This window comes from Podarcis gaigeae, assembly GCF_964106915.1.
Source record: "Podarcis gaigeae genome assembly, chromosome: Z".
Lineage (NCBI taxonomy): Eukaryota > Metazoa > Chordata > Lepidosauria > Squamata > Lacertidae > Podarcis > Podarcis gaigeae.
This window is the reverse complement of record NC_139691.1, coordinates 39372114-39393534: the sequence shown is the minus strand read 5'-3', so window position 1 is coordinate 39393534 and position 21421 is coordinate 39372114. Positions and strand designations below refer to the sequence as shown.

Sequence of the window (21421 nt, the reverse complement as noted above, 5' to 3'; positions counted from 1 at the left end):
GCACCAAGGAGGAAGGGGTGAGTGAATATCTTCATCAGGAACAAGGGAGAAATAAAGATCAACAAGAGGAATGGGGGGGGGGGCAGCAGCACTTCCTATTCACCAAGAGGCTGCTGTAGAGGTAGCTTGGGGTCAGGGCCAGATTTAGGTTTGATGAGGCCCTAAGCTACTGAAGGTAATGGGGCCTTTTATATGTCCAGCTCTCCTTTGTTAACAACAAATTGTCGCTGTTTTTTGTGTATGGAAATTTATGGACTTAATAGGCCATTTTATTTGTTTTTTATCTTATATTTTGGAAATGTACATCCACTTTTTTGTCCTTTAAGAAGAAGAAGAGTTTGGATTTGATATCCCGCTTTATCACAGAGAAGTGTGACTAGCCCAAGGTCACCCAGCAGCTGCATGTGGAGGAGGAGGGAAGCGAACCCGGTTCACCAGATTACGAGTTCACTCCTCTTAATCACTACACAACACACTCTCTCTTTAATTTTTTGGGGGGTTCCCAAGAGAGTGGGGCCCTAAGCTATAACTTGTTTAGCTTATATGTAAATCTGGCACTGCTTGGGGTGCAAGCAGCAGATCCAGCCTCCAAGGAGCACACCACAGCCATTGCTGTTATTGCAGCAGCAGTATCAGTGGGCAATGCATTCCTTGGAAGCCAGATCTGCTGCCCCTGCGGATTCTGTCACCCTAGACAATCACCTCACGAGTGGGCTAACCCTCCTGATAGCAGGTGAGGACATGGGAGCCAAGTCCTAGGGTACGAGAGATCTTCGCCACCCCAAGTTGATGGGCATTGCCATTCAAATGGTGTCCATGTGCCACATCAGGTGATTAATTATTCAGGGCAGGGCAGGGCTTACTTGGCCACCCCCAAGTTTGCACCCCAGGGTGAGGATAAGCTGCAGAATTTTCTCATTTGTTTCTTTCCTGCCATGTTAGAAGTAACTTGAGGAAGTGGCCGAAAATGGGTTCTCATGTTCCAATTCTTAATTGCCCTGACTAAAACTGGATCCAGAATTATGAAATAGATCACAGCAAGGCAGGGACCAGACTTGGACCTCCACCCTGCACAGAGAGGCTTTGAAAGAGATGGAATTGTTAGTCAAAAACACAATTGTAGGAATGATTGGATAATTATAGAACTGCTTGATCTAAACAAGATTCAAATATTCTCGCCTGACGTCTTGTGCATTAGGATATGATTGCAGAGCAATCCATGGATGAAAGGTCCATTCGTATGCCTCTGCTCCTGGAGGCCAGGTCATCCTTTTGTTTCTGATGAGAAATGAGGGAATTAATTTGAGCATTGAACATGTCTGTGCATTCTTCTTCCTAATGTTCTATTAATATTTTTCTAAGCACTGCTTAATGCCAGGATTGGCTTCTAAATGGTTTACAAGTATCACAATGGATGACATACACATTAAAATAAGCATCTATAATTAAAATACACAATAAAATAATCCCATTAAAATATAAACATCCATAATTAAAATATGCAATGGAGTGATCCCATCAAAACAATGATGTAATTAAAACTGCATACTTGGGTCAAGAAATCAAGGGAATGCCTGTGTACATAGATGCATCTTCTAAAACAAGTGGAATACCAATGCAAAATAGGTGGCTGTCTTAATTAAGCAGGGAATGAATTCCATAATTCTGGCACCACCAGTGAAAAAGCCTAATGGGTCCATGCACCTCTCTACTGTGGGTGGTATTGCCAACATCATTACTACTACTGTTATATATGGTATTGGAGGATACCTCCAATGTTGCTCCTTTAGTCTTCATAAAGTTCTGTCAACCGGTTCAGAAACAGAGCTGGGGGTGGGGAATTTAGTTCGGTTTGTCCGATAGGCAAACTTACATTTTCTGCAACAATATGTTAACTGAATTCACACTTCTTCAGATTTTACATCTTAATTCTCCAGCCACGTAATCTGTACAAAAATGCAATTATTAGTGAAAGCAGCAAACAAAATGTGCTATATTAGTGGAAACTGCTTTGCAAAAATATGTATATTAGGCAAAACTGCATGCTAGGGAAAAATCACAATAAAATGCTGATTGATTTCCATGAGAACTTTTTGTAAAAAAAAATTCCCAAATTAATATGGGAATGTGGAGAACATTAAACCAGAAAAGTCAGAAACTAAAATCAACAGATTTGCCCATCCCCTACCCAAAGTTTTACTTTAGTAAATACAACTGGGATTTATGTGTTTGTGTCCATTGGTAACTGTACCTTCCAAATGCAATAATGAGAGGAAGAGAGAAAACTGAAATAAAGAAAACCCATACATTGGTCAATTCCACACATTTTGCAGGAAGGAGCTGTTTCATGCCAGCGCTTTCTCCATGTACCTGATCAGGCTGTGATTTCTAAATGCATGCACAAGAAACACTACCAGTATAAAACACCTGTATTTACTGCAGCAATCATAATTTTCAGAGCTACACTAATCTCTTATCATTTCCACAGGAGACCAAGGCTTCCATTGCATTAACAACAACCACCCTTGCCTATGAATCCTGCAGGAAAGAAAATGTGTTCTTATACACAGCAGGATGGGAAAGATCGACCGGGCGCTATAATAATTGCCAAATGTCAGTGAATCTTGTGATTGTCTCTGCTTTAATCATTGCCAGGGTTTTCTCTGACCAGACTTATGCAGTATTGATACACAATTAGAATATCTACACAGATTAATACACAAACATTAACATACACATTAATACACAAACAAAATAAGTATCTGTGAGAGATATGAACTCCTACTGTTGATGAAATGGATGGCTTTAGAACACAAAACAGTAGGTGTTCAGCCTCTCTTGAATTAAAACAACATGCAATTTTTCCTGTTCCACTATACTGTCATATTATTCCAGAAGCTAACCTACACCATAAAGCAACAGATATTATTTTGTCATAGTAAATACCAATGACTTATTTCATTGTTATTATTTGTGTTTACTGCAAAGGAAGCTAGAAAGGCAGATCACATCAAGAAACGACCAACTTTAAAAAGCATGGCTGTTGGAATTGTTTGTTTGTTTGTTTAATTAGAAAATGAATTTTTAGGAATTCCCTGGCAGCCTAGGAAGTGAAATTACTCTTTCAGAGTTTGTGCCTTTATGGCAAATTTTCCACCCAGGAAATGAATGCTGAGCAGGGATATAAGGAGGTAGCAATTTCCAACCCATCCCGCAATAGGCTCTGTTTCCATTCTTCCATTCCAGTTCTGTACAGTTCCATACAGTCTGACAAGCTAAAGTCTCTTTTTATTATCTGCTATGGCCAAAACTAACATAATTAATTGTGTAATCAATTTTAATGAAAGGGAAGCATTTAAAATTATGCATATAATAATGTAATTATTTACATAACATTTGCAGACTAAAATAACGATAGCTAATACTACTCCTATTCACTTGCATGATTTCTGTTTCTGTGGGACGAGCTTGCAAATTCCGCTCCTATTCCACTCCTATTCCTGTTTCTGAAAGAATTCCCCAACACCCCTAATTTCTAGTAAACCTGTTTAGAGGCTGGGTCACAGAAACCAAGAATGGTTTTCTACATGTTCACCACTACAGTCTATTTGATTTCTTATTCTGCCTTTTGATCCAGAAAGATCTTCAAGGTGGCTTACATAAAAAAACGATTTGATGCAATAACATGAGAGATCCTTGTATCCTCTGCAGCAAATGTCAGCTAGAAAGGTTATGTAAACTGACTCCACTAAAAATATTCTATGCTAGGTTATAGTGAAGTTCTGTGCCTGGTGCTCGCATCCATAGAAGTCTATTTACACATGCCAAGGCATCACTTGTTGGTGCTGTCATCTTGTGCACCACTTGTGTCTCTGAACCAGTCCTTGCTGGGAGGAAGCTGAATCTGTTAACTGACTCTGTTGAAAAGCATTGTCTTTTATATGGCAAAATGAAAAGTCTGAGTTGTGGCATTAGATCTGCAGGGTACCATTCACATCATGATAACTTGATTGATGCTGTCACCATAAATATGCATTGTTCCTTGGCTCTGGTTGAGTTGCTTCTCATGTTAACTATACTTGGAGTTTAATTATTGAAATTGAAAGACATGACTAATTTAAGCATATTAATTCCAATGAGTCTACTCTGAATAGGATTTAGTTGACTACAACCACACCTATTTTTCCTCCATGAATGGGATTAACTATGGTGGGGGTGAAGTAACAATTAAGTTCTCTGTAGCTTCTTGGAGTTATCTGGAACTGTATTTTCTCTATAAATTACCCCTTTGTTACTCCTTTATCTCTCTTTTTGAGCCTCAGGAGACTTTCACAGCCCAAAGATAGCGACAGCTGCCAGCTATTGCTTAGCAGTCATATTTCCGTGACTTGATCACAGGAAAAAGACAGGGCAAAGATGGATAGTGAGATAGATTTGCCCTCTTATTTGAACTTACAAAAACATTAGGCACTGTTCTTATTTACCTTTTTCACAGGATTCCCTACTGTGCAAGAAAATGTCAGCCCCCCCCTTTTCCCCCCCTTAAATGCTTTTGATCCATCCTTAATGGTAACTTTTCCTGATGCAATTTCATTTCTGCTAGTCAAAACTACGCACAGTGGCAGATTGATTTCATTTTCAATTTTCCTAAACCATATACATAGAAAAAACTTCAGAAAAGATTTATAACTTTCCTCCCCCATCAAACTCATTTTGCTGCAATAACAAGAAAAGAAGCAGAGAGATGAGAAACATGGCAATACAGTATAATAAAAAGGGATGGAGAAGGTATAAGGAGAGTCCTTGGGCCCATTTGGGTGCATTCAGATGTACAGACCAATGCACTAGTTTTCCTGCACTAGTTTAATTGCTAGCACTGCTGCCCTGGCTTATAACATACATTTCACTCTGCATTAGCTGCCATCTTATGGAACCATAGCTTTTTGACTAATATACCAACATGTCATGCTACATTTCATTCAAACCAATGGGTGTGGTGTGATACAACAGCAGACATCACAAAACATATCAACCCCCCCAACACATTACATATGCTCATATATGCTTCTCCCCCACACACACACACACACCTTGATAAAGGTGCTGGGAAATAATTATATATGATTATCTGGGATAATGGGATTGCAAATGATTTTTTTTTTCTGGGAGCAATTAACATGGAAATGAGTGCTAAGTTCCACTAGATTCTCCTAGATTTTCAGAAGGTGTTTTGTTTTGTCTTGTCTGTTTACATCGTAGGAAAGATTACATGACTATTCAGGTAAGGAAATATCAGGAAGATGGAATGCAACCCTATCAGCAGTCTGTGCTCACTGTAGCCAACCAGATACTAGTCACAGCAAGCCCCAAAGCAGGACAGAGTGCAAGAGCAGTCTCCCTATTTGTGATTTCCAGTGAAGGACCAGCATAGGCATTGTGGCTACTGGCCACTGATAGCCATCTGCTCCATGAGTTTGTCTAACTCTCTTTAAAATCTGCTCAGGTTGGTGGTGGCCATGCTCAAATATGAAGCTAGGATGCAGGCTGCTTCCAGACCATCAAACTTTGGTGCAGATATTTTATACATTTGTGTTTAGGCCAGGGTAGGTTCTTTTGCACCAATTAGTTGCTTATTAGTGAATTTGCTCCAAAGAAGTGCCACCTTTAGGCTGAGGTAGGAGGACATTGGGCAGCATACTATATTTGAGTCCCATCACCCACATGCTGAGCCCAATTTCTATTGCCACTTAGAGAAGACAAGGTAAGAGAATGGAAGAGGCTGAAACTGCTGCTTCCCCTTTTCATAGGTGCTCTCCCTCTACCAATAGGTGAGGTAGCAGCAGGACCAGAGGTCCATTCTGGTCAGCTGTGGGCACCCTGCTGATGTTTTGGCATTGGCAGCTGCCCAACAACAATGGGATCATGTGCTGTGCCTGGTCCAAAGGTTATTTTTGCAGATTGGTCCAAAGGCCAATTGCAGATTCTTTTTAAAAGGCTTCTATTCCTCTAGAAGCAACATGAAGCTGATCTGAAGCTAGCTAAAATTGCTACTCAGGAATTCCACCATGGTAGAAATATGAGTTTCATAGGCACCCTTTAGAAGACAGGTGTAGCAGTGATTGTGAATATTTCTATTGGTGAATCTATTCCTAGTGAACTCTCAATAGTTTTATATGGTTTGTAGTTGATGCTAGTCCTACTCAGAGTATGGCATGGCAGGGGTGTACCAAGCGGGAGGCGGATCGGGTGGTCCGCCCCGGGTCCCCCCAGCTGTAGAGCAACAAAGGGTGCGTGCAGTCCGTATGGGTGCCACTCACGTGGCGTCCATATGTGCTGCCTCTCGCATGGCAACTGTACGGGCTGCAGCGCGTGCGCACTTCATACAGAATGCCACACATGCGGGGTCCGTATGGGATGCCCCGCCCCGGGTGCTGGAGAGGGTTCCTCTGCCACTGGGGTATGGCTAACTCTGATTCTTTAATCTCAGTGGGTCAGTTGTATACAACCTTTGCATATCACTTTGTCAGGTACGAATCTACCTTCAATGTCCATACCCGTGTAGGACATTGTGATGTTAGTGTTTCATTCCGTGTGTATGTGTAATGCACACACACACACAAACCGCCTTACTGGCCCAATAGGCTTTTGAAATAGCTTGGAGTTTAGATCCAATGGAAGATGAGCACCACATATACAAGATGTGAGCAGAACCTTCAGTAAAGAAGAATAATCTGAGCAAAGGGGGTGCTCAGGTATTTCTGGTTGGCCTAGAACCTCAAATATTGGCCTAGAACATCTCATTATTTTAGTCTGTAACATGTTGAAGGTGCAGTGGTTCCATCAGACCAACACTTTGGGACAGAGATCCAAGGTTCCGCCCTCCAGAATGGGTAGGAGGGCTGTCAAATACAGCCATGTTGGCTTCCGGCAATTTGAAAAAAGTGAAGTAATATGCATTGCCATCTAAAGCATTTTAAGGAGAGAGTCATTGAAAGAATGCACCCACCCCAGGGATGAAGCACAACTTTGGGGCTGTTGACAGCAGTAGAGTTGAAAAAGTGAAAGTTCATGGGGCAGAGACAGTGACCTAATTTGTTTTTCCTAAAAATAAATTTTTAAAAAATCACATTTCCAGACACGTGCAAAGTGCTAGTGGGGGAAAAAATCTAGGATGAGGCAGATGTCGTGAAGGTGGGCGAGAGACAGAATTTGGCCTAAATAAATAATACGCTGCTGTGCATGTGAGCACATTCAGTACCTTTTAGCATTTCTAAGTAAAGAGACAGATGTCACTAGGAATGCAAGGGAGGAAGACCAGATGTTTGCCATGGACCCATAAAAATTCCCCTGCGAAAGCATTTTTCTCTTTGGTCTCTTTCTCTTTGAGCGCAAATTTTGCTAATCTTATCATGTCTTATGGGTGGAAGTGTCCTCCATGCTATACTACCACACCCACAATGTATTATTTAAGATGACAGAAATCTAATATGTGGCACATTTTAAGGCAAATCTGTCTGACCTGCACTTTCTGAAACAGTACACAAGCCAACAGGCAGCCACCCTCTGAAATTTGCTGTCCTCTCAATTTTGCAATGCTATTCTTCAGGCAAGTAATGTGCATAGGAATCAGCACACTACAGTAAAATGTGGATAAAAATGCATATGTTAGTGAGAAAAGCATGCAAAAGTCCATTATATTAGGGTACACTACTTTGCAGAAATGTGTGTATTGAGCAAAATTACGTACAAGCAATCAAATCAGGTCCAGGCACTAATAGCTAGAAAAAAAGCTGGACAAATAACTTCAGCTGGCACAGAAAGCTCATAGGAATTGGTGCAACCCATATCTCAGAAAGGTGGAGATTCGAGGGCTGGGGTGCCACCACTGAAAGTGCCCTGTATAAATATTTAGCGTAGTAGTGGGAACCTCCTCAGCCCTTTCCAGGCCTCAGGCCTCCCCAGCCTTGCTTCTCACCTCCTCTGAGTGTTTTTTGCTTTGCTGGAATGTATCCTCTAATAATGTCTCTTGGCTGCCTAGATGGAGAATAAGGAGGCGGGGAGGAAACTAGCATACTGTATAGGAGTAACAATAACATTTGTTCTGCCCACATTTGACTCTGGCCCCACCCACCACTGGCATGTGGCCCCCGAAGGGTTGCCCAGATGGAAATGTGTCCCTTGGTCTGAAAAATATAATATTACCCTGGTTTAGAAGGTAGTATTAGCAGCAGCATGCTAACTGCACCAAACCTCTATTTGTGATCTGTGCTCTGTACAAATTGTGATTCTCTTCACTTCAATTATGCCACCTTAAACATGTTGCTAACTAAACAGAAAGTTTAGAAGGGCAAAATGATCTTGCCACATCTAAGCAAAACAAGGCCTGGGCTAATGTCATAGCTTGGTGGCTGTGGATGCATGTGTGTGCGCGCGCACACACTGGATGAACTGCATTATAGAGCTACAAAGGCTTCTTGCAATATTGGCTTGATTACATTCTTGAGAGAACTGATTGCCTTCTGATTGCATTCTTCCTGATTGCTTTCCTTGCTGTTAATAATCAGGGACATCCTTTCGCCCCCTATTCAAAGGAAACAGTGGGAAACCTGTGACCGTGCAGATTTTCTTTACTCCTCCTACTACTGGAAATGCTGGGAGCTGAAATCCAGCAACATCTAGGGTGCCACAAGGAGTGCCTACTTTGCCTTGCAATTCTGGGTGTCCGGGGCTGTGGATGCCATGCAGCATGCATGGCCCTAGCAGACCTATGCCAGAGGGCCAGTCTTGTTCTGGTGCCTTTTGTTCAATGATGTAGGCAGCACAATCTTTTAAAATAAAATGAATATTATAAATATTTATCTTGCCCTCCTCCTCTGAATTCCAGTCCTGGAAATTCTAGTCCAGTCCTGGGAAAAGGCTACTTCTGGAACAACCCGTATATAATTAGAGATTATATTTCACTTGTCCCTCATCAGTACTGTATAGAAGTTATTCAGGCTGTGTTTAACTCACCTCCCCCAACTGAGGCTACTTATTGTGGAGCAAGTGTGGAAGGAAATGGCTTGGGGATATTTGCAGAAGTCGTGTCTATGTATATGACGTATTCAGTCCTTCATCTATTCTCCACCACCATCCCCACCCCCAATACTGCCCACCCCACTTGTTGTCTCAGCAAACATATTTTTGGGAGGGCTCTTATGTTGTGGGAGCTGTAGTTTTAAATCGTGCTCAAGTTCTATCTGTCTGCTCCAGTATTCCTGGGTCTGATCCTACCGCCCAGTACTTACTGTGCAATACCAGTCCAACAATGTCCAAATATAAGTTTTGCAATTTCAAGTGTCTCTTCCTTGCTGTTGATGGGACCTAAGGAGGCTAGAATATAACTGAATCTATCATTCCTTACAATCAGAATGAATTCAATTCAGTCTCTTTCACAATCGCTTTTTAAAAATGAAGCTCAGTTGTGTTCGTTGTTTCCAATGCCATTGTTGTCCAAGGTAAGGTTTGTACTGATTGATAACAACACTGACTGTGGAAGCATGGATTTGTTCATGGAGATGAAAAAGTTGACAATAGCTGTAACAAAACCCACTCTCTTTCTGTTCTTTGAACTGCTCCTTCTTGGAAAATGAGGTCTCTTGTCACTCCTCATTTTTGAAGAGTCACTTTACTTAATCTGTTGAATGTGCCTGTGAAACTGTATTATCCTACTTTGCCAAGCATGGGTACTTGAAGGATGCATCAATAATAAAACTGTCCAACCAGCTTGTAATTCTTTTTGGGGCAAAATAACCTCTATATAATTTTCAAGTTCAAAGAGGTAAAGGTAAGCTAGAATTTGTCATTTGGGCCATCTGCATGGAATACCTTTTTTGCATTAAAAGGAAGACTGGTTTTATTGCAGTATTACTTTTCATGTACTGTACTTATCAACACTTCTGCTCTGAAAAGTAAGTCATCCACCTATCCCAAATGCAAGGTCACCCCCTTTAGTAGCAAAGTCCATTGTGAAGTGCCAGTAAAATTACATGCAAAGTGGAGCCACCCAAAAACAAAGAGGAAAATATTGGCATACTTTGAACAGCATAAAAATGTTGTGGTTTTTTTGGCAGGGGTGGGGAACAGATACAGAACTGACTCTATGCAGGGCAGAGCCTCTCACCTATCAATCACAAGACATCCTATGATGTCAGGTGTCAGAATTCAAAAGAAGAATTGGGAGTATACTCAACGCACTCCTGATTCCTCCTTTGCTGCCCTGGACTGAATTCAGGCTACAGCTGACAATATTCCTACTGAAAGGAGGTCTTGCTTTCAGCAAATTCAGCTCTCATTGCAAGCCTTGGCTCCACCCTTTCTGGGAGCTCTGATCAGGAACTCCCAAGAGGAGGTGATACAAGTGGGTTTTGCAATTGGTGCTGAATTTAAAACAATCCTAATCCTTGCACCACGTGTCCCCCTCCTGTGCCCTAGATCCTGAAGCCCACTTGGAAGCAAAAGGCCCAGAAAACTCTTTCCAGTTGATCTTTCCGGAAGTTCCCCAAGGGTGTTGCCACACCATGCTAGCTCTATCCTTCCATCCTGTAACTCAGGTTGGTGTACTTAGATTTTTCCCAATGCCCTGTGAAGTACCATAGGGTGATAGAGAATGACTGAATGAACAGAGATATGAACTGTAGTCCGAGACCAACTATCTACTGACTACATTATAGTTGCTTGCATACCTCTCTGATCATAGTAGCAATTTGGGTTCATTGAGGCAGAGAGAGAGAGAGAGAGAGAGAGAGAGAGAGAGAGAGAGAGAGAGACTTTCCTAAGGCCAACCACTGAACATCTTGTCTGAACTGGGATATGAATTCTGTTCTGCGCATGTGTGCCCAAGCCATCAGATTTTGACCTCTGCCTCTTCTGAAAATGCAAAATGCATCTTGAAAGCAGCAATGACTCCTTCTCTGTGCAATCAAATACTCATTGTTCAGTTTCCCTCCCTGTTTCTGGTGTGCGCATTACTCAGCAGTGCACCAGACATCTCTTTTGTTATGTGTCAATTAACTGAGCTCGATAAATACTGATTATGCATAATTTACATTGAGAAATCTTTTTCTTTTCCTGTGAATGTGTTTGGTTTTTGGTTTTTGGTTTTTTTTAGATGATGAATTGTCCTGTGTTATTATGTTGAAGAAGAAGAAGGGCCCTTTTGAGGGCTAAAATTGATGCAGCATCTGGATCATCCCCCCTGCACCTTTGGAAAGACTCATGGGTCAATTCCCACAAAAGACTGAACCTTTGTCCTCCACTAGGGATAGACATGCAATCATAAATATTGCTTCTTGTGTCTTTCTTCCCTTTTCCTTTTTTTTTTTTTTTTTTTTTTTTTTTTTTTTTTTTGCTTTCTGGTCTTTTCTGGACTAAATGTGTGAGGGGGTTATTTTTGATATACATTGTTAGAGCCTGCAGATTTGACAGATTTCTTCTGATTCTAGTGCAGAGCTGGGGAACCCGTTGCCCTCTTGATGTTGCTGGACTACAGGTCCCGTCCCCCCTGATTGTTAGTCATGCCGGCTGTGGGCGATGGGAGCTGAGAGTCCAAGGTTACATCAAACACCATACATTTAATGCACATTTATACCACAGTTATTGTTTTCCCTCAAAGAATCCTGAGGACTGTAGTTCAGCCCTTCACAGAACTGTAATTCTCAGCATCCATAACATTCCAGGATTCTTTGGGGACCCAACAGCATCAGAAAAGCCACAGGTTCTCTCCTCCTGCCCTGCTCTCATAGATGCTTAGTGTGGAAGAACAATATTACATAATTATTATTGCTGGCAGTATCTGTTGGAAAACTAACCAGGGATTGTAAGAGCTGGTCAGCTGATCAACAGAAATTAATTGCCCTAAGTTAACCATGCCTATTGATTTCAGTGGGCCTACTCTGGGTAGGACTAGCTTTGACTACAACTCCTAGATTACTGGTACTTCTCCTTGTTCAATGACTTCATGATGAAATAACACACTTTTTTTCTTCCATAAAGAGGTCTTAATTTCTGTTCATCAGCAAAGAAGCCATTAAGCAAGGTTGCATTTCATAAACTAGAGCCCAACAGCTGCTTTGGAGCTGTGAAGTTAAATGATAGCTCCCTCTGGAAATGGCCCCTTGCAATAGATATTCCAGAATTGATCCATGAATGCGACACACAGCATTCTTCTAAGTATTCTTTTAATGGATATAAGCCTACAGTTGTATATTAGTCTAGCAGGTGCCTTACACTGCCAATTGATTTTATTTTCTTTCTCATTTTTTCCTTCCCTTATGCTATAAAATTCTTGTTTAACTGTTTGCTTATTATTTAAAGTATTGATCCAGCATATGGTGTACAATGCAGTTGGGGCAAAACAACAAAAATAATAATACATCCAAGAGGGAGGGAAACAAGCAATAGGCAGCATTTGACCTGTCAGAAATTCTGTCTGGCCTAGTGGAACAAAACTAGGAGAATTTCAGCTCCCCCCCCCCCTTTTTCCATTTGAGAAAAACAAACAAACAAATGAATAGTATAAAACTCTCAGAACACTTTTTTCTCAGATAATTTCTGTGACTTGCCTTTTACACACTCATACCCACAGACACACCCAGAAAAAGAAAGGCGCTTTGTACAACTGTCCCTGAGGCCTTTTCTTAAATATACATTTAAAACAGTTAAATGTTTCCCAGCTCTACTTGAAGGTGTTGGGGATTGAACCTTGGACCCTCTGCACGCAAAGCAGATGCTCTTCCATTGGGCTATGGCCCTTCCCCCAAACCCACCACAATATCCACCCAACGGTGACCAGACCCTGAAATCTGCTGCTGCCAGGCTCCAGTTTTGGCTGACACTCATCTTCAACATATTGAGCTAGCTTTGTGTGTTGGGGAAGACATTAATCTGCATACTGTTCTCTCTCCTTAAAAAACAAAACAAATTTTTTTAAAAACACACCAATTGCCTGGTTGTCCTCCTTTTTAAGACCTTGGGAATTAATGAAACCTGCTTGCTGGCTTGACAGCAAGGAAGTTTTACTTGAACGGAATGGAAAATTAGGTGTAGCTGTGTAACCCCTGGCTCCAGCATTTTGCCATAATCTGGCCTAGCTGCAACGAAGCTATTAAAACCCTAATCAGCTTGCCTGCTTACCTGAAATTTGCCGAGTTCCAAATTGCTAGCCCTTCTAATTACCACAATACCCAGCAAAATAATAAGGATAACTCTCAGTGGTGAGCATTTAAGCATAAATTCCTGAGATAGAATCTTTAGTTCGTGTTGCAACATCCCACAGAAAACCACTATTAATAGCATGGTGGGTTCTTGTATCTTCTGTTGCTTTTTAATCCACCCTGATCCTTAAACCTCCATTTTAGATTTTGGCAAAACTCCCACAGGCAGTGGAGGCCAGTTTATTAGGTTGTAGCTCAAGGTCCAGGTTCAAGCTCCATCATCTCCAGGTAGGGCTGGGAATGCCCCTCCTCTGAAATACTGGAGAGACACTGCCAATCACTGTAGACAACACTGAGCTAGATGGAGCAATGGTCTGATTCAGGATAAGACAGCTTCCTTTGTTCTAACACAACCTCACCTGCTCTGCTTTTTTACTTACAGACAGTCAAGAGGGTCAGATTGCCCATCAGCTTCCTCTTTCTCAGTCTCAGTGTCAGCCTTGTAAAACTCACCATGGAGAAGGATGGAGACAAATGTAGAATGAGTTGCCCCTACCTGTCATGGCTTCTGGCACCACCTACTGGTGGCATCTTTGCCAATTTGTGCGCCGCTGCTAGACACAAATTGCCCTCATGTCCAGTGAAGACAATTTGTTAAATATTCCTTTGACAAGGAATGTCCTGCTAAAATGCTGAATTCTGCATGGTTGTTTTTTTAAAGAATAGAATAAGTAATGTGGACTGTTGGTTTTGTTTTGTTTTTTGAAAAAACCAAAAAGAATAGGTTTGTGAGCTCAAGGCAAAAATGATGCTTCCCTTATTTTGATTTTAAATCTGACAGTAAGCTAGAGCAAAGGTGATATTCTGCATGTTTTCACATATTGAAAATAACACTCTGCAAATAGAAAACTTAGCATGTTAAGGAAAGGATTCTCTCTCCCACCCTACCCCCTTCAGAATGTCCATTTTCCATTTACAGGTTAATATGGGGAAATAATCAGACATATGGTAGGTAGCTCACCTTGGTCTGGGCTATAAACTTGACAATGCTGTGCATGTCTACTCAGAAGTAAGCCCCTTTCTGTTCAGTGGACTCGCTTTCACATAAATGTATTGGTGCTTCCGTATCAGGTTTAGTTTAAGAACACAATAAAAAATCTCCTGTTCTCACCTTGGCTAACCTGATGCTTATGAGAAGCAAACAAGTAGGATGTGAGTGCAAGAGCACTCTCCTCACTTGTGATTCTCACAACTGGAGGTAAAACATGGCTATTGCAGCTAATAGCCTACTTCAACAGGTAATTGCAAATAAGTCATTGAGACATTGCAGGTACATTGTTGACCACAGAGGTTTGTTTGTTTGTGTACTTACATTCTCCAGAGGAAAGATAAATCCAGACTAAACAGAGAAAGGAATATGGGCAGGCATTCTGATTCCAATGAATCAAAAGAACAACAACTATCATCAAAAAAGCTTCCCCAGTAAACACTCACCTGGCAGTGTCCTATAGAATATTGCTGCTTTCATGCTCGTTTTTCAGTTGCTATGAATGATCTAAGGCAGTGGTCCTATTCCCACATCTATGGGAGTAAGCCCCATTGTTCTTATTTGTGAAACTTGACAGTGATACTTATCTCTGACTGAACATGCAAGGAAATGCTCTGCATCAATGCATGTGTGATGTTCAAAGGTGTGGGCCAAAGTATTAAAAATACAGGCATGACTCTACAGACAATTAAAATATATTGAGGAGTTCTGCCTGTGACCTGTCTTGAACTGGCAGGAAATCGCTTGTTGTCATGTATGAGTTCAAGAAAATGCAGCTTCTCATTTTCAGAATGACCAACAAATTAGCAAAGAGTGACCAAAGAGTCCTTTTCTATCCCAGCTGGTCATTAGAACAGCTTGAAACTAACAGCTTGAACCTGAGTTTGCTTATTTCCTCCCTTACCTCCCACCCAAAGCATCTCCCTTTTGTGTCATGTATTTTTGAAATTGTAAGTGCTCTCTCACACACGCACGCCCTCTCTCTCTCTCTCTCTTTAGTGATTTGGGATCTGCTCTGGGAACGTTTCCTGTCTGAAGTGTGGGATAATTTATTGTTTTAATGAATACCTTTTCTGTTTCCAACCTCTATTTCATGAATGTCTAGCCATGCTGTTGTTGGTTCATTTATGCAGCTTTTAATTTCCAGAAGGAGAGATGCCGAAATTATCTGCCTGGAAACTTTATCAGAGAAAAAAACCCACCACTCTCTTCCAATCCCTCATATCTGTGACTTTATACTTACTTGGGTCCATCTAGGTCAGCGGTAGGCAACCTAAGGCCTGTGGACTGGATGCGGCCCAATTGCCTTCTCAATCTGGCCTGCAAACGGTCTGGGAATCAGCGTGTTTTTACAAGAGTAGAATGTGTCCTTTTATTTAAAATGCATCTCTGGGTTATTTGTGGGGCGTATGAATTCATTCATTTTTATTTCCCCAAAAAAATATAGTCTGGCCCACCACATGGTCTGAGAGACGGTGGACCAGCCCATGGCTGAAAAAGGTTGCTGACCCCTGATCTAGGTCAATATGGTCCGCACTTTTTAGCAGCAGCTCTCCAGGGCCTTGGGGGATGACTCCAGCCCTACTAGGAGATGCCTGGGTTTGAACCCAGGACCTGCAAGCCAGACTAGTGTTCTAGCACTGAGCCACAGCCCTTTGAAGCTGTTGAAGCCTTGTCTTGTCTGTTCTCTATGTGTTTCAGGATTGAGATCTGACAATGGGCTGAAGCTTCTCAGCCCTAGCCTAAATTAAGACCTGCAGTACTTTCTGCTCAAGCAGAAGGAGCTGTCCAAGGTGCTATGGGTCTTTTAAAAAAAAATGTTTTAGCTGGAGATGCCAAAGACTGAACAGGGAGCGTCTAGAAGAAGAAGAAGAAGAGTTTGGGTTTGATATCCTGCCTTTCACTCCCTTTAAGGAGTCTCAAAGCAGCTAACATTCTCCTTTCCCTTCCTCCCCCACAACAAACACTCTGTGAGGTGAGTGGGGCTGAGAGACTTCAGAGAAGTGTGACTGGCCCAAGGTCACCCAGCAGCTGCATGTGGAGGAGCGGAGACGCGAACCTGGTTCCCCAGGTAACGAGTCTATCGCACCTAACCACTACACCACACTGGCTCTGCCAGTGTCTACATGCAAAGCATGCACTCTACCCCTGAGCGATGTCCCTTGACCATCAATTACCAGGCTGCATTCAAGCTAAAACAATGGGCAAGCTATCAGACCTTAAGGAATGTTATTAAATGGCTGTAGCATTTATATAGAAACTCCAACACTGCCTGTTCTGAGGTTATTTTAAAATGCTGCAACCTTTCCATTTTGATGACGCCTAAACATCTATTAATACTACAGTTAATTATATAATTAATTCTGGTTAAAGTATTTCCATGATTTTAAGGGGGGGTGGAGTGCCCCAAGTACCTGGAATATCCTAAGTCAGTGGATCCCATCAAAAAATTCCTTGTGAAATGCTTGAAAATTGCTGAGGGTGTTCACAAAGCACTTAATGATTTTGCTCCCTGTTGTTTCAGAATTGCAGTGGTCTTTTTTAGCTCTCCCCCCCCCCTCTTTCTTACTGCTTCCTCCATTCCCGTGTACTGAATCTCCACTCCTTTCAAGTGCCTTGACAGCCTCTTTTAGCAGCTTGGGACTTTTGTCCTCTGAGGATGAGAAGGCAGAGCCTCTTCTCACCCTCCACTACCTCCACAGACCACCTGAAGCTCACTGGTGGTCTATAGACCCACACTTTGGGAACCCCTGACTTAAGTGAGCAAAATGAAGATACTGCTTTTAAAATGAGTGAGATATCCCTGAGTTATTTAAACCAGAGAGAATCTAGCAGAGGGAGGGAGTTTGGAGGGCTTTTGTTCAAATCTGGCAGGTTGCAGACTAAAGTGCCAATTTCATGCTTGAGTTTCTCTCCCCCCCCCCCACCCGCCCCAAAATAAAAAAAACAACCCTTCTGCATAATGTTTAGCTTCCTAGGCAATCTGCTTGAATAAAGGCTGCATCATGGCTCAACGTCTACACAAATTTTGGCTTTGTGAACTGAGCTCAGAAATGAAACAGCAAACAAATACTGGGTCACAAATGTAAGCACGTCTCTTTTTGTCCTGCGCTTTATTGAAAATAGCTCTTGCTATTCTGTCGCAATGCCCACTCCCCGAGGCAGCATAGAATGAGGATTTCAAAAGCATCTCCCCCTCCAAAGAACCCAGACAATCATATAGTACAAATGGAACAGCAATGTGTGGAGTCTTCTTAATTATGCAGCTATTAGTATTACAGGGAAGGGGAACCTGATGCCTTGTTGGACTTCAGCTCCCATCATCCTCGACCATTGGCCATGCTGGCTAGGGCTGGGAGTTAGAGTCCAGCAACATCTGGTGAGCTGTAGTTTTCCCACCCATGTCATTTTGCCTCCTTCTGTCTTACATAATGCCATTTCTAGGAACGGCGGCATTGCCAACATACTGAAAAAAGTCTTCCCTGAATCCACATTTGATGCTCCATTGCTCTGCCACCCTTTTCTTAACCTTTCAGTTTTGAATGAGAAGGATGCTCATAAAATGCCCCCCTCCTAGAGAAGAAAACAAGAACAAAAACAGAATTGTAGCAGCAGCATAGTCCTGCACCCAACAGAGGCTAGTCCATTAGGGTGAATGGGGCACTGACCAACCATACTCAACTTGTTCTCAACCATCTCCCTGCTTTCTTTCTGACAAGTTCAAGGACTATCCGCTTTCCACCTCCTTAGTCTCAGTGTCAACACTACAGAACTCATAAAGGAGGAGGATGGAGATGGAAAATTAGTCAGCTCAGCCTGCCAATGGCTCTGCGTCCACCACTACATCCACCACTGTTTCCATATGTCCAAAGAGCAAATGGTAGCAGCAAATGAATCTCTCTCTCTCTCTCTCTCTCTCTCTCTCTCTCTCTCTCTCTCTCTCTGATATTCCACAGATAATGTTCTATCTCTGGTCATCACATACCTAAGTTCTTCAGGCTCTTGCACACTAGTAGAACACATAGCTTGCCATGGGGCATGATGCAGTCATAATTGCTGATCACTTACAATAGGTCAGTGAGATTCATTCCTGCATAAATGTATACAGGAGTTGAGTCTTGCTGTGACTTCCATGTTGAGGGTGTAGACTGTAAGTCCCTCAGGACAGGGAGCTGCTGCCTTTTGTTGCTTTATTTTAATAGCCCAATAAATGTATTGGTGGTGGTGGTGGTTGAGTAAATGCACTGTCATACTTGTTATAATTATTTATTATTAGCATGTTAACAACTGCTTTGGCCACACCTTCATGACCTCTTTGCCCTGCTACCACATAGCCACTACCCCTTTAGATCCAAAGATCACTGCTTTGCATTCAGAAGGTGCTAGGTTCAATCCCTGGTTTCTGAGGTTAAAAGGAGCAGATAATGATAGGTTTAGTGCTCCTTGAGGGTTCTGCATTGCAGTGTAGAATTCAGTTTTGCAAGTCCATTTCTGCAAATGGCTAACCACAGCATAGAAGCGGGGGGCAGAAAAATATCCATGTTAGATAACCAGCATGCAGATCATTAGAGAGTGTGTTTTGCTTCATGCAAGTGGAACTAAAGCATGCAAAATCAATGGGATCTGTAGGTACACTAGGGTTAAACAGTGGGATCAAATGCTGCCATGGTTATCCTACCCTAAAAATAGCCTTGTAAATGTAATGTCTTCAGTTTGTGCTGGGATGTTTTTAGAATTCCACCAGATTCAGACAGAGAGACAAGCCCACAAAGCCCATTGTTATAGTGCAGTTCTCCAGCCAGGCAATTTGTACCCCAAAAATGCCTATACTAGGATAAAGCATGCATAAAAATGCATATATTTGCAAAAAAATAGCGTACAAAAATGAATTAGGGAAACCTGCTTTGCAAAAAAAAGAGCATATTAGGCAAAAGTGTTGCAAAAATGTATATATTAGGAGAAATTCATACTGACATGCTGATAAATTTTCATAAGGATTTCAGAAACTGATGCTAAAATATGAAAACCTAAATTTAAAACTTGAGAAGCTGAGTGAAGTCAAAACTGACAGATTCACACGTTCCTAGGCTCAGACCACCTGGACCTACAGTGGTGCCCTGCAAGACGAACGCCTCGCAAGACGAAAAACCCGCTAGACGAAAGGGTTTTCCGTTTTGGAGGCGCTTCGTAAAACGAATTTCCCTATGGGGTTGCTTCGCAAGACGAAAAAAATCTTGCATCCCCCTGCGGTTTTTTTTCGCTTTTTTTGCCCTTTTCTTAAGCCGCTAAGCCGCTTATCAGCTGTTCCGCTGATAAGCCGCTTAACAGCTGATCGCTAGAAGCCGCTTGACAGCTGTAGCGCTAATCCGCTAAGCTGTCAATGGGCTTGCTTCGCAAGACGAAAAAAACCGCTAGACGAAGAGAATCGCGGAACGGATTCTTTTCGTCTAGCGAGGCACCACTGTATTCCTACTTCTTCCCATGTCATCCTTAGCAAATATTCCTCTCTGTTCCAGTACAAGCAACTGCAGCACAGAGGAGAGAGATCTTCTGTGCATTCTAAATAATGTACTGTCCTTCACTGCACTGTCAAAAGGACAATCCACTCTGCTGAGAAATTCCCTGTACTGGAAAGACTAAAATAAAATAAAAATGATTAGTGTCCTTAAAAAAATAATCCTCTGAAATAAATATTACAGTGTTAAGTGAATAAAAATGGAAAGCATTTCTAAGGAGCAATAATTATTAAGGAGATGAGCCTGTTGAGGCCAGAATTTATTTAAAGAATATTTTATTGCTGTTTGCTCCATCACGACTTACCAAAACTGCTTATTTAATAACCTGTTTATGAGCTTCCCGTTCTGACCACATGTCAAATGGAGATGAAAAATGCATTGATGCTGTTGGGCAGCGGGGAGAGGGGAGGGAGGGTTTTACCTGAATTACATGGAAGTAGTAGGGAAGGGCAGCAGACAGAGTTGCTCCGCATTTTTCTTCATGCAAACAGCACTAAAGCATATGTAGAATTGATGGGAATTTTGTGTACAGTGCAAGGGAGAGATCAAATACCACAATGGTTATTCTGCCTTAAGAATAGCCTTGGAAATATGCCGTCTTTAGTACCTGCTGGCTTTTTCCCATGTTCTTCACGTTCTAAACTTAAAAGTCCATTTGCTTTTTATTTGCATGCGTGCATTCTGATCAGCATCTAAGTAAGCCAGATGTGTTCCCTGCAGCAATCACAGTCTTCTATTTATACAGTATATTATAAAACAACCATCTGAGAGAATCCTCTTCCTTACAGTTTGGTATGTATGTGTGGTAGATGAGGCCCAAATATTGTTGCCAGATCTAAAGAGGTTTGCAGTGCAATCCCATGCAGGTCTACTTAGAGGTAATTCCTGTTGAGTTAAAAGAGACGTATCCCTAGGTAGGTAAGGTTGTCTGGCTAGTTGAAGTTGGTAGTTCCAAACATTTGAAGGCCACCAGATTCAGGAAGGAAATTGTGTAAGACTGCACCTTAAGAAGAGAAACGGGGCCAGGAACAGGGTAGGCAACTCAAGCAGAAGAACCACTCACCCGCAGTGCCTCCATGATTCAAGCTCAGCTTGCTTTTGCTCAGATCCATGGAGCTACCCAAGAGCTTCTTCCTACTTGGGTCCATTGTTAGCAGCAAGACTTTTTCTCTGCTGTGCATATTCAGAAACACCCCTCGTTGTGGAATTATAAGACCATCAACCATTTCTACAAATAATTTTTGAGTGCTTCAACTGTAAATTCTCAGGACCAAGCCTGGACTCTTGGGCACACATAACATGCATTCTTACCATTGAGCTATTGCCATTGGGTGACAAAGAGCCATGGGTTGCAATAGCTGCAGATGATAGTGCTTACTCGCCTCTGACACATGAACACTCAAATGTTTTTCCCCACTCTATATGCCCATGTTTATTTGTTCACAATGTTGAAAAATCCTCTTTCTTTCATATATACTTTTAGCAAAAGATCTAACAGTTCTCTTCAATCTTGGGGAAGAAGCAAATGTAGTATTCTATGTGCTTTTATATCTTCATTTCAGCTACTGAGGCTGCTCTTAACATTTTGTCCTTCATTTAAAGTGTGTTCTTTATTTCTTCAATGTGTCTGGTGGTGATCGACTCTTTATCCAAATGCACCTGCC

The 21421-nt window shown here is 41.9% G+C and overlaps 1 protein-coding gene across 3 annotated transcripts in view; it reads left to right on the top strand.

Moving 5' to 3' along the window:
- LOC310836915 (glutamate receptor 3) overlaps nucleotides 1-21421 on the top strand; it is a 210259-nt gene that overhangs the window by 24989 nt on the left and 163849 nt on the right. The gene's annotated exons all lie outside the window — the stretch shown is intronic.